Source organism: Pogoniulus pusillus, chromosome 32 (assembly GCF_015220805.1).
Source record: "Pogoniulus pusillus isolate bPogPus1 chromosome 32, bPogPus1.pri, whole genome shotgun sequence".
In the NCBI taxonomy this organism is placed as follows: Eukaryota; Metazoa; Chordata; class Aves; order Piciformes; family Lybiidae; genus Pogoniulus; species Pogoniulus pusillus.
Genome location: NC_087295.1, coordinates 15956802 through 15966843, shown reverse-complemented (window position 1 = coordinate 15966843; position 10042 = coordinate 15956802). Strand labels below are relative to the sequence as shown.

The 10042-nt window shown below is 48.4% G+C and overlaps 1 long non-coding RNA gene across 1 annotated transcript; it reads left to right on the top strand.

Annotated features, from left to right (window-relative positions):
- The first annotated feature begins 843 nt into the window (after positions 1-843).
- Positions 844-6735, top strand: LOC135189353 (uncharacterized). Its single transcript, XR_010308048.1, has 2 exons — positions 844-1035; positions 6222-6735. It is a non-coding gene; the product is annotated as an uncharacterized LOC135189353 (long non-coding RNA).
- The last annotated feature ends 3307 nt before the right edge of the window (positions 6736-10042 follow it).

The window sequence follows — 10042 nt, the reverse complement described above, 5'->3', positions numbered from 1 at the left end:
TTTATATATGGATACATATTTATGTGCAGCCCAGACAGCCAACTGTGTCCTGGGCTGCAGCAAGAGCAATGTGGGCAGCAGGGCAAGGGAGGGGATTCTGCCCCTTGGCTCTGCTCTCCTCACACCCCACCTGCAGTCCTGGGGGCAGTTCTGGAGTCCCCAACATAAGAGAGATATGGAACTGTTGGAGTGAGTCCAGAGAAGGCCACCAAGATGCTCAGAGGGCTGCAGCAGCTCTGCTCTGAGGACAGGCTGAGAGAGTTGGGGCTGTGCAGCCTGGAGAAGAGAAGGCTTTGAGGAGACCTTGGAGTGGCCTTCCAGTGTCTGAAGGGGGCTACAGGAAGGCTGTGGAGGGACTATTGACAAGGTCTGGGAATGACAGGACAGGGGGGAATGGGTTTGAACTGGCAGAGGGGAGATTGAAACTGTATGTTAGGAAAGGGTTGTTTGCAGTGAGGGTGGTGAGACACTGGCACAGGTTGCCCAGGGAGGCTGTGGCTGCTCCCTGCCTGGAGGTGTTGAAGGCCAGGTTGGATGAGGCCTTGAGTGACCTGTTCTAGTGGGAGGTGTCCCTGCCTACTGTGGGTGGGTTGGATCTGGATGATCCTTGAGGTCCCTTCCAACCTAGGCCATTCTGTGACTCTGTGATTCCAATCTGATGCTGCTGTTTGGATCTGTAGTTGACAGAGACTTTTGAAATGCAGCTTATAAGAGTCTACATTTACAGTGCTTCTGTATTCTCCTGCAGCAAACTTGATTGGGTTTTTTTTAACACCAACTGTTTTGATTGCAATTAATTGATGCTCTTTTATCTTCAGATTTAATTTTGAAAGTAGTTAATGTAAAGACCTGTGACAAACCAAAAAGGAGGCTTTGCTTTTGACTTGCATCATGTTTCATTAGTGACAGGTACGCCCCAAGCTTACACGAGTTTGGGCACTTCACCATCCCAACGGTCTGCGATCCTGCAACCCTTCAGTGGTTTATTTTTGCTAAAGCACAGGAAGCAAGAGAGAATCTGAAAAGAAAGGAGGAGTAAGTGTTAATGTGACTTGATACATTTGGCTTGTTAACATTTTTGCATGTCTTGTTAGGAGCAGAGCTTTGAAGAATGTCATCATGCTCTTTTGGTGGAGGAAAAACCCCAAACTTCTGTTCATGAAATAGAACTTCAACTTTACAAAGTCAGACATGTCATTGTTCAGTGAACACAACCTATTGTCAGAAAGTACCATCCTTCACACTGTGGAATAGTTGTATTTTGGTCAAAAAGAGAAGATCTTTGCTTACAAGACAAAATTACATAATGCCCCAGAGGAAAGATGGAGTTTTTAAGGAGACCTTTTCTGTTGCGTAAGAAAAGCAACAAACTACTGTCGTGTTACTTACATTGTGACAAGAAAGCAGTGAAATGTAAACTAAGAGTAACTGAGACCAACTAGAGAATTGTTCTTTCTGCTTGTCTGTCAGTTAGTTGAGGAACAGATTAGTTATTGGTTAGCACCTAACAAGGGGAAATAAATGGATTGATGTAATAAATACCTCAGAGATGTGAGAGATGACAGAATTCAGTCACAGTACCACACTTAATCTTCACTGGTCATGTTCATCAGAACTGGCAGTTTTCTCCTTAGAATCATAGAATCAGTCAGAGTTGGAAGGGACCACAAGGATCAGCCAACCCCCTGGCCATGCCCAGGGACACCCAGCCTAGAGCAGGCTGCCCACAGCCTCATCCAGCCTGGCCTTAAACACCTCCAGCCATGGGGCCTCAACCACCTCCCTGGGCAACCCATTCCAGCCTCTCACCACTCTCTTGCTCAACAACTTCCTCCTCACCTCCAGCCTGACTCTCCCCACCTCCAGCTTTGCTCCATTCCCCCCAGTCCTGGCACTCCCTGACAGCCTAAAAAGTCCCTCCCCTGCTTTCTTGTAGGCCCCCTTCAGACACTGGAAGGCCACAATAAGGTCACCTCAGAGCCTCCTCTTCTCCAGCCTGCACAGCCCCAACTCTTTCAGTCTGTGCTCACAGCAGAGCTGCTGCAGCCCTCTGAGCATCCTCCAGGCCCTGCTCTTGACACGCTCCAGCATCTCCACATCTCTGTTGTAGTAGTGGCTCCAGAACTGTTGCATGTGTCTCTGTGGGGTAGAGATGCTGGTTTTCTTTTGATTAAAATGGTGTGAGAGGTAGCTGGGTGTTACTGTCCTCTTAGGGTTTTTACAGGGTGTTTGTTTTTCTGCTTTAAAAGGTTTGTAATGGACTGTTGAAGTCCCTCACTGATAGGAGTGCATACATGATGCAGCTCCAGATGGTTTTTGGTGGAAGCTATTTCAGATGTGAATCTTAGTGAAAGTTTTGTGGTTTTATCTCTGTCGAGACCACAGAGGATATATTTTTGGAGGTGGACTTTGGTAAAACCTGGAGGCTTGTTGAGATTTTTCTCTAAGCTTGGTCCAGCTTTGAAGTTAGATTATTTTTGCCACGCACAGGTTACAGCTGCTGAAGAGCTTTCAGCGTAGCTGTCCACGTGTGTTGTGTGTCTGTGGAGCTTGGGGGGATGTTGTAGCAAATGTATGCATTTGCTTCTGGGCAAGTCACAGAAACCCTGGCACCAGCCCACACTGTGTACAAACTATGAAAGATGTGGGGCTGCCCTCAGAGGAGAAACATCTGTGTCAGAGGAATGATGAGCCAAGCCATGTGCCTCACAAGCTGCTGTGTGCTAGGTGATGGCTGTTCTGTACCAGACAGTAAGGAACAACTGTACTGGCTCAGATGGGATGTTCATCTCCATCATCCATTAGCTAATGGAAAGGCTACATGGGGCCAAAAATACGATGGGGTTTTGTTAATCTCTGTGTGAGTTTCTAACTCACAGCATTCCAAAAGTAGAACTTCTTCCCCCCACTCCCATCTAACTATTATCCGACCTGGTTGTTAACGCTCCCAGGGAGGAGGCAGCCACAACCTGCCTGGACACCCAATCCCAGAGCCTCACCACCTGCATACTGAAGAACTTATGAAAAGTCTCTCTCCAGCAGGGATGAGGTCTCCACCACTGCCCTGAGCAGCCTGTTCCAGGGCTTGACAGCCTTTATGAGGAAGAAATTATTCCCCGTGTCCAACCTAAATTTGCCCTGGTGCAACCTGGGGCTGTTTCTTCTCATCCTATTACCAACCCCAACCTGGCTTCAGCCTCCTGCCCAGCCACTCTGCCTGTCCATGCAGCCCCCAGACTCTTAGACACTGCTCACCCATGACTTCAAACAGGGTCCTGCTGTCACCAGTAACACTGTGAGAAATGCACTCAGTAAGAGCCTCCGGTAAAGAGGAGGGACAAATGAGGCCAGGATGCCCTGCAGCGACCAGCATTAGGACAAGAGGAAATGGCCTCACGTTGCATCAGGGCAGGTATAGGTTGGGTATAAGAACAAACATTTGCACTGAAAAGATTCTCAAACATTGGAACAGACTCATCAGGGAGATAGTTGAGTCTCCGTCCCTGGAGGTGTATCAAAGGTGTAGAGGTGCGGTGCTGAGGGACATGTTTAGCACGAGAGTTGATGGGATTAGGTAATGGTTGGGGTTAATGATCTTAAGGGTCTTTTCCAACCCAAATGGTTCTGTGATTTTTGAGTTGATCTGTGTTTTGTGGCTGCAGACTCTCCTGTGGCAGCAAATTGCACAGCTGGATTACATAGAACGTGTGCATGAAGGAGGAGGGAGGTGCTCTTTGTTTTGTAGACTGGCAGCCTGATGATTTCCTTTGTCATCCTCTTGCTCTTGTGCTGCAGGAAATGCAAAACAGTCACTCTGTGTTGATCACCTCCACGGTTTTTTGGTGGATCTGTCATATTTCCATTAGTTGGCCTTTATTGAAGCTGAAAACTCCTTTTCCACTTAATGCTTACTTGAACAAAACCCATTCTGTACTTTTTTTTCCTTAGCTTCCTGTGGTTGTTAAAGGGGACCTGAGATAAACGTTTTGAGATGCACTGGATTTACTTGGCACATGCAAATGAATGCTTTGCCTGCAGTAAGCAGCAGAGTGGAATTCTTTATGGCCTGATATGCTGGGGAGCTCAAATGCTGCTGCTGTAGACAGTTGCCCTGTCTGGATGATAGTCTTACAGCAATGCAGGAGTTAGTGCCAGTCTCCTTTTGCAAAGTAGTTCTGTACTGTGATAGAAGTGAAGCCCTCTTGTGGAAGTGACTGGAAATTAACTTGCAGGTCCTGCTGTGTGTATCCTTCAGGGCAGCCTGAGATTTCACCCAACAGGAAAGCTTCCTGCTCAGTTGGTAGAGAACGTGCATGGACAGGTCAGTAGAGAGGTCAGCCTTGGCCTGGCTCAAGTTACTGGCCCGGTTCACATCTGGCTGTCAGAGCTGTGCTGCACTCTTGTACATCAATCCAGGTGCCTCAGCAGAGTGTAGTGCTGTGCCAAGTACATGAACATTCCCATCCTGAGCTCTGCAAAGAGTGCTGTTAAGCCCCAACAGTAGAGTTCTTATGAGTCAGTCTTAGGAGCAGAGTCCATGCTCAGCTTGGGCTGATTCGCATCCCAGCAGCTCTGCAAATGTGCTGTGTCTCCTCCTGCTAGGCACAGGTCTGTGTCGCAGGGCAGTGTTGGTGCAGTTCCTGTAAGCAGGCTGGCTGTCCAAGGGTGGCTGTGTTAACGTGGCACAGTGCCTGAGCTGCCTAAGGCTTGCTGAGCCTGAGCTGCCTGTGCATTAGATCTCAGTCACAGCTGCCGTGGCTCTTGACTCAGTATGTTAACCTTCTTTCTGAATAGCTTCAGCCTGCTGTGGGCTGCCTTGCTACTTCTTGTCTGGGATGAATAGAAAAACTATAAATTCAATATGCATGGAACTATAAACACATTTAGGTTTGAAAACACCTTGTAAGGTCAGGTTGTCCAACCCAATCCAGTTGTCCAACTTGCTCCAGTTGGCAAGTCGCTAACACCTTCAGTATGCATCAGGTGACTGTATCTGTTGTCTGTTGGTTTGGTGACCTGCAGAGTCTTACTAAAGAAGACAGACTGAATGCCAAGATGATTTTATTATTACAGCTTACACTTTCAAGGTTAAGTATTTACATCCTTTACATTAAAAATAAAACCTTACAGGAGTTTTGTTTGGGGATTTTTTTTCCCTGTTGTGAGGAAAAAAAACCCAAAGGTAACGGTGCAGGCTTTCAAATGTGGCTCTGCCTGACTGTGCCCACAGAATGGACCTCAAAACTCTTCCAGTCCCAACCCCCTGCCATAGGCAGGGACACCTCCCACCAGAACAGGTCACTCAAGGCCTCATCCAACCTGGCCTTGAACACCTCCAGGCAGGGAGCAGCCACAACTTCCCTGGGCAACCTGTGCCAGTGTCTCACCACCCTCACTGCAAACAACCCTTTCCTAACATCCACTCTGAATCTCCCCTCTGCCAGTTCAAACCCATTCCCCCTTGTCCTGTCATTACAAGACCTTGTCAATAGTCCCTCCCCAGCCTTCCTGTAGCCCCCTTCAGACACTGGAAGGCCACTCCAAGGTCTCCTCAAAGCCTTCTCTTCTCCAGGCTGCACAGCCCCAACTCTCTCAGCCTGTCCTCACAGCAGAGCTGCTGCAGCCCTCTGAGCATCTTGGTGGCCTCCTCTGGACTCACTCCAACAGTTCCATATCTCTCTTATGTTGGGGGCTCCAGAACTGCCCCCAGGACTGCAGGTGGGATGTGAGGAGAGCAGAGCCAAGGGACAGAATCCCCTCCCTTGCCCTGCTGCCCACACTGCTCTTGCTGCAGCCCAGCACAGGGTTGTGTCTGGGCTGCACTCACACTGCAGGCTCCTGTGGAGCGTTTCATCACCCCAAGCCCCCAGGTCCTGTTCCTCAGGGCTGCTCTCAGCCATTCCCCACCCAGCCTGGAGTTGTACTTGGGATTGCACCCACCCAGGTGCAGGACCTTACACTTGGCCTTGTTGAACGTCCTGAGATTGGCTTGGGCACAGCTCTGCAGCCTGTCCAGGTCCCTCTGGATGTCATCTCTGCCTCTAGCATAGTCCTGGAAGCATGTTCCCTCTAGCCTCTGAGGTAGACGGTACCAAGCTGCAGCAGCATCTCCTCGCTGCCTTTGTTTACATGCTTGTAGCCTGCAAATGTGCTTATTTCAAGCATCTTTTAAAGGAGGTGAAATTCTAACTTTGTGTCTGTATGTTGTCTGCATTTGCTAGGATGATGATTACAGAGAAAGAGCTAATTGAGACTTCCACTGAAAGGTTCTCCCTGGACCGGCTGTATAAGGAGCCCAGCGTTTCCAGCGCGCAGATGATAGAGTGCTGCAAGCGGCTGCTGGAGGAGTCGCTGCCCTACCTGCGGGGCATGCACCTCTGCATTTCACACTTCTACTCGGTGCTGCAGGACGGAGATCTCTGTATCCCTTGGAACTGGAAAAACTGAGGGCCTGTCTGACAATCAGATGACTGGTTTATTTGACGTAAGAGACTCTAGGTAGGAGTGTTTCTCAGAGTAAGTTATTGCAACGCGTATTTTGGTGAAGGTCTTCAGCCCACAGCTTTTAACTGCTGCCAGAGGGGCCCGAGGCACTTTGCACAGTGCACAGCACTGCCGGGGCTGGGAAAGGCCACCTGTACGCTCCCCACACGACTGTAGGGCTGCCAGTGGCGGTTGTGAAGCTGCACTTTTGTAGTGAATTATGAACAGTTATTAAATTGCTGGTTGCAAAAATGTGCATCTGTGTGTTTGATGTACCTGAATACTGCCAGGTCTCCTTCAATAGAGTCTGCAACCCAAACCAGACCTTAGATGCCCTCTTAAGGGCTCCACCACACGTGTCTCCTGGTGGCAATATTGCCATTCCATATCACCTATTGCTGACTTTTTGTAACAGTATCCCAGTATCATCAGGGTTGGAAGAGACCTCACAGATCATCAAGTCCAACCCTTTACCACAGAGCTCAAGGCCAGACCATGGCACCAAGTGCCACGTCCAACCCTGCCTTGAACACAGACAAAGCAAGAAGCATCAGAGTATTTCTGTTCTGCAGAAGCAAGCAGTTAGATTACCGTGGGCTTTACAGGAGAGTTTCAGATGCTGGTCCAGTATTGTTGCCTTAGAATTTCAGCTCAGGCCAGCTGTATGTCTGCAGTCACTCCAAAAGAGCTTTCCAGCATTTGCTCCATAAATCACAGAATGGTTTAGGTTGGAAAGGACTGCAAGGATCATCCAGATCCAACCCCTGCCATAGGCAGGGACACCTCCCACCAGAACAGGTCGCTCAAGACCTCATCCAACCTGGACTTGAACACCTCCAGGCAGGGAGCAGCCACAACCTCCCTGGGCAACCTGTGCCAGTGTCTCACCACCCTCACTGCAAAGAACCCTTTCCTAACATCTACTTTGAATCTCCCTTCTGCCAGTTCAAACCCATTCCCCATTGTCCTGTCATTACAGGACCTTGTCAATAGTCCCTCCACAGCCTTCCTGTAGCCCCCTTCAGATACTGGAAGGCCACTCCAAGGTCTCCTCCAAGCCTTCTCCAGGCTGCACAGCCCCAACTCTCTCAGCCTGTCCTCACAGCAGAGCTGCTGCAGCCCTCTGAGCATCTTGGTGGCCTCCTCTGGACTCACTCCAACAGTTCCATATCTCTCTTATGTTGGGGGCTCCAGAACTGCCCCCAGGACTGCAGGTGGGGTCTGATGAGAGCAGAGTAACTGGGGAGAATCCCCTCTCCTGTCCTGCTGGCCACACATCTTTACTTACACTATAAGAGATTGCAAATCCCATTCACAACAGCTGAACCATGAGTAGTTCAGTGTGACGCCTGAGGAGAGGCAGCGTTGGTTTGTAGGGGATGGTCTGCAGGAGTGGAACCAAAGAGTCTGCAGGAAGGCAAAGAGGTGACTCATTCATTATTCTTCATTCATTCCATGAAAGAAATGCAATAAGCTGTGAAGGTGTCAGCAGTTTTCCCTTGTAACACATGCTGAGGTGCATTTCATATTTGCAGAGTACCACTTGAGAAGTGCCAACTGCTTAACCTGCTTGGCTTTAGTTCACCTGTAACAGTTGGCAAGAAAGGAATTGTCAGCTACGTGCTTGCTTCGTGTGTACATTTGTACTGAGCATGGAAGTTGTCGTGTTGCAGTTCTCTCTTTTAAAAGGCTCACTCTGAAATCAAGCTTCCCAGTGTGATCTCAGACTCCACTCTAAAACATCCCAGGGGAAGCAGCAGCTTTCTCAGGCCCTTAATTCAGCTCAGCTCCTAGCAATTCCTGTGTAGGTTCTGAAGGTCAGTTCATAGTTTCTTCTGAGTAGTTAATTTCCATTGCATATTACTTCCCCTTGCTCGAAGTAGCATTGGTGATGCTGGCTGTGTCCAGTTTGTGCTAAGCAAGTAACCCAGCTGCATCAGCTGCAGACCAGCAGTATCACTGTGCCAGCTCTTTGGAAGTAGGGTGTCTTCAAGAACAAAAGCTGGGCTGTCGTTTCTTTTCTTGCTTGAATTTCTTGCTTACAACTCATCAGGCAAGAAGCAGCTTTCCAGTTTGACTGCAGAGGAGATTCAGAGTAGTCTGAGGGAAGGTGAGTAGACTCAATCAAGAGCCTGATGCAAGTCCTTCAGGACTGGTGAGAATGTCACAGAAAGCAGTGACTCGACAGGGACCTCCTGTTTTCAGCTTAGAGAAGACAACTACAGCTGGCTGGAAGAGGAGATGTAAACAGCAAGAAGACAACTACAACTGGCTGGAAGAGGAGATGTAAACAGCAAGAAGACAACTACAACTGGCTGGAAGAGGAGATGTAAACAACAAAGAAGACAACTACAACTGGCTGGAAGAGGAGATGTAAACAGCAAGAAGACAACTACAACTGGCTGGAAGAGGAGATGTAAACAACAAAGAAGACAACTACAACTGGCTGGAAGAGGAGATGTAAACAGCAAAGAAGACAACTACAACTGGCTGGAAGAGGAGATGTAAACAACAAAGAAGACAACTACAACTGGCTGGAAGAGGAGATGTAAACAGCAAGAAGACAACTACAACTGGCTGGAAGAGGAGATGTAAACAGCAAGAAGACAACTACAACTGGCTGGAAGAGGAGGTGTAAACAGCAAGAAGACAACTACAACTGGCTGGAAGAGGAGATGTAAACAACAAAGAAGACAACTACAACTGGCTGGAAGAGGAGATGTAAACAGCAAAGAAGACAACTACAACTGGCTGGAAGAGGAGATGTAAACACCAAGAAGACAACTACAACTGGCTGGAAGAGGAGATGTAAACAACAAAGAAGACAACTACAACTGGCTGGAAGAGGAGATGTAAACAGCAAGAAGACAACTACAACTGGCTGGAAGAGGAGATGTAAACAGCAAGAAGACAACTACAACTGGCTGGAAGAGGCAACGTACACTGCCAAGAAGACAACTACAACTGGCTGGAAGAGGAGATGCAAACTGCGAAGAGCTTTCATGTGGAGCATGCAATGTTTCCACAAATGAAATAGGGCAGTGAAGATTCTGACCTGGAATGGGGATCGTAGTAGGCAAAGGCAGGAGAGAGAAAATGAGGCTGAGTTTAAATGTAGAAGTGGTGAATACAGTTGCTATTAAACTCGTCCAGTCTGGGGTAGCTCTGAAGATGTTCAGTTTTCCTTCAAAGGGGAAAAAGCCACAGTCCTCTTGCACAATGTGCCAGCCCTCAAAGGGTAGCAATGGCAGCCTGCTTTTCTAACTGTTATCTCCAGGCTGGGGTCTCAGGTCTGTGCAGTAAACCAATAAATTCCATGCTTGCTGCTGTCCCACCAGAGGGGTAGTCACCTCGTATGGGAGTGTCCTTCCCTCTTCTGGTAAGGCTTGTGATTTGTTTCCCTGAGTTCTGAAGGAGATGCATGTCAGAATCTCTAAAGCTGCCCAGAAATTGAGCAATATGAAAATGAAATTTGTGTGTAGGTCACCAATGCCAAACAGTAGGTTCTTAACAGTATCCTGTAGCTACACTTCTTCTGAACTGATTGTACTGCAGAATC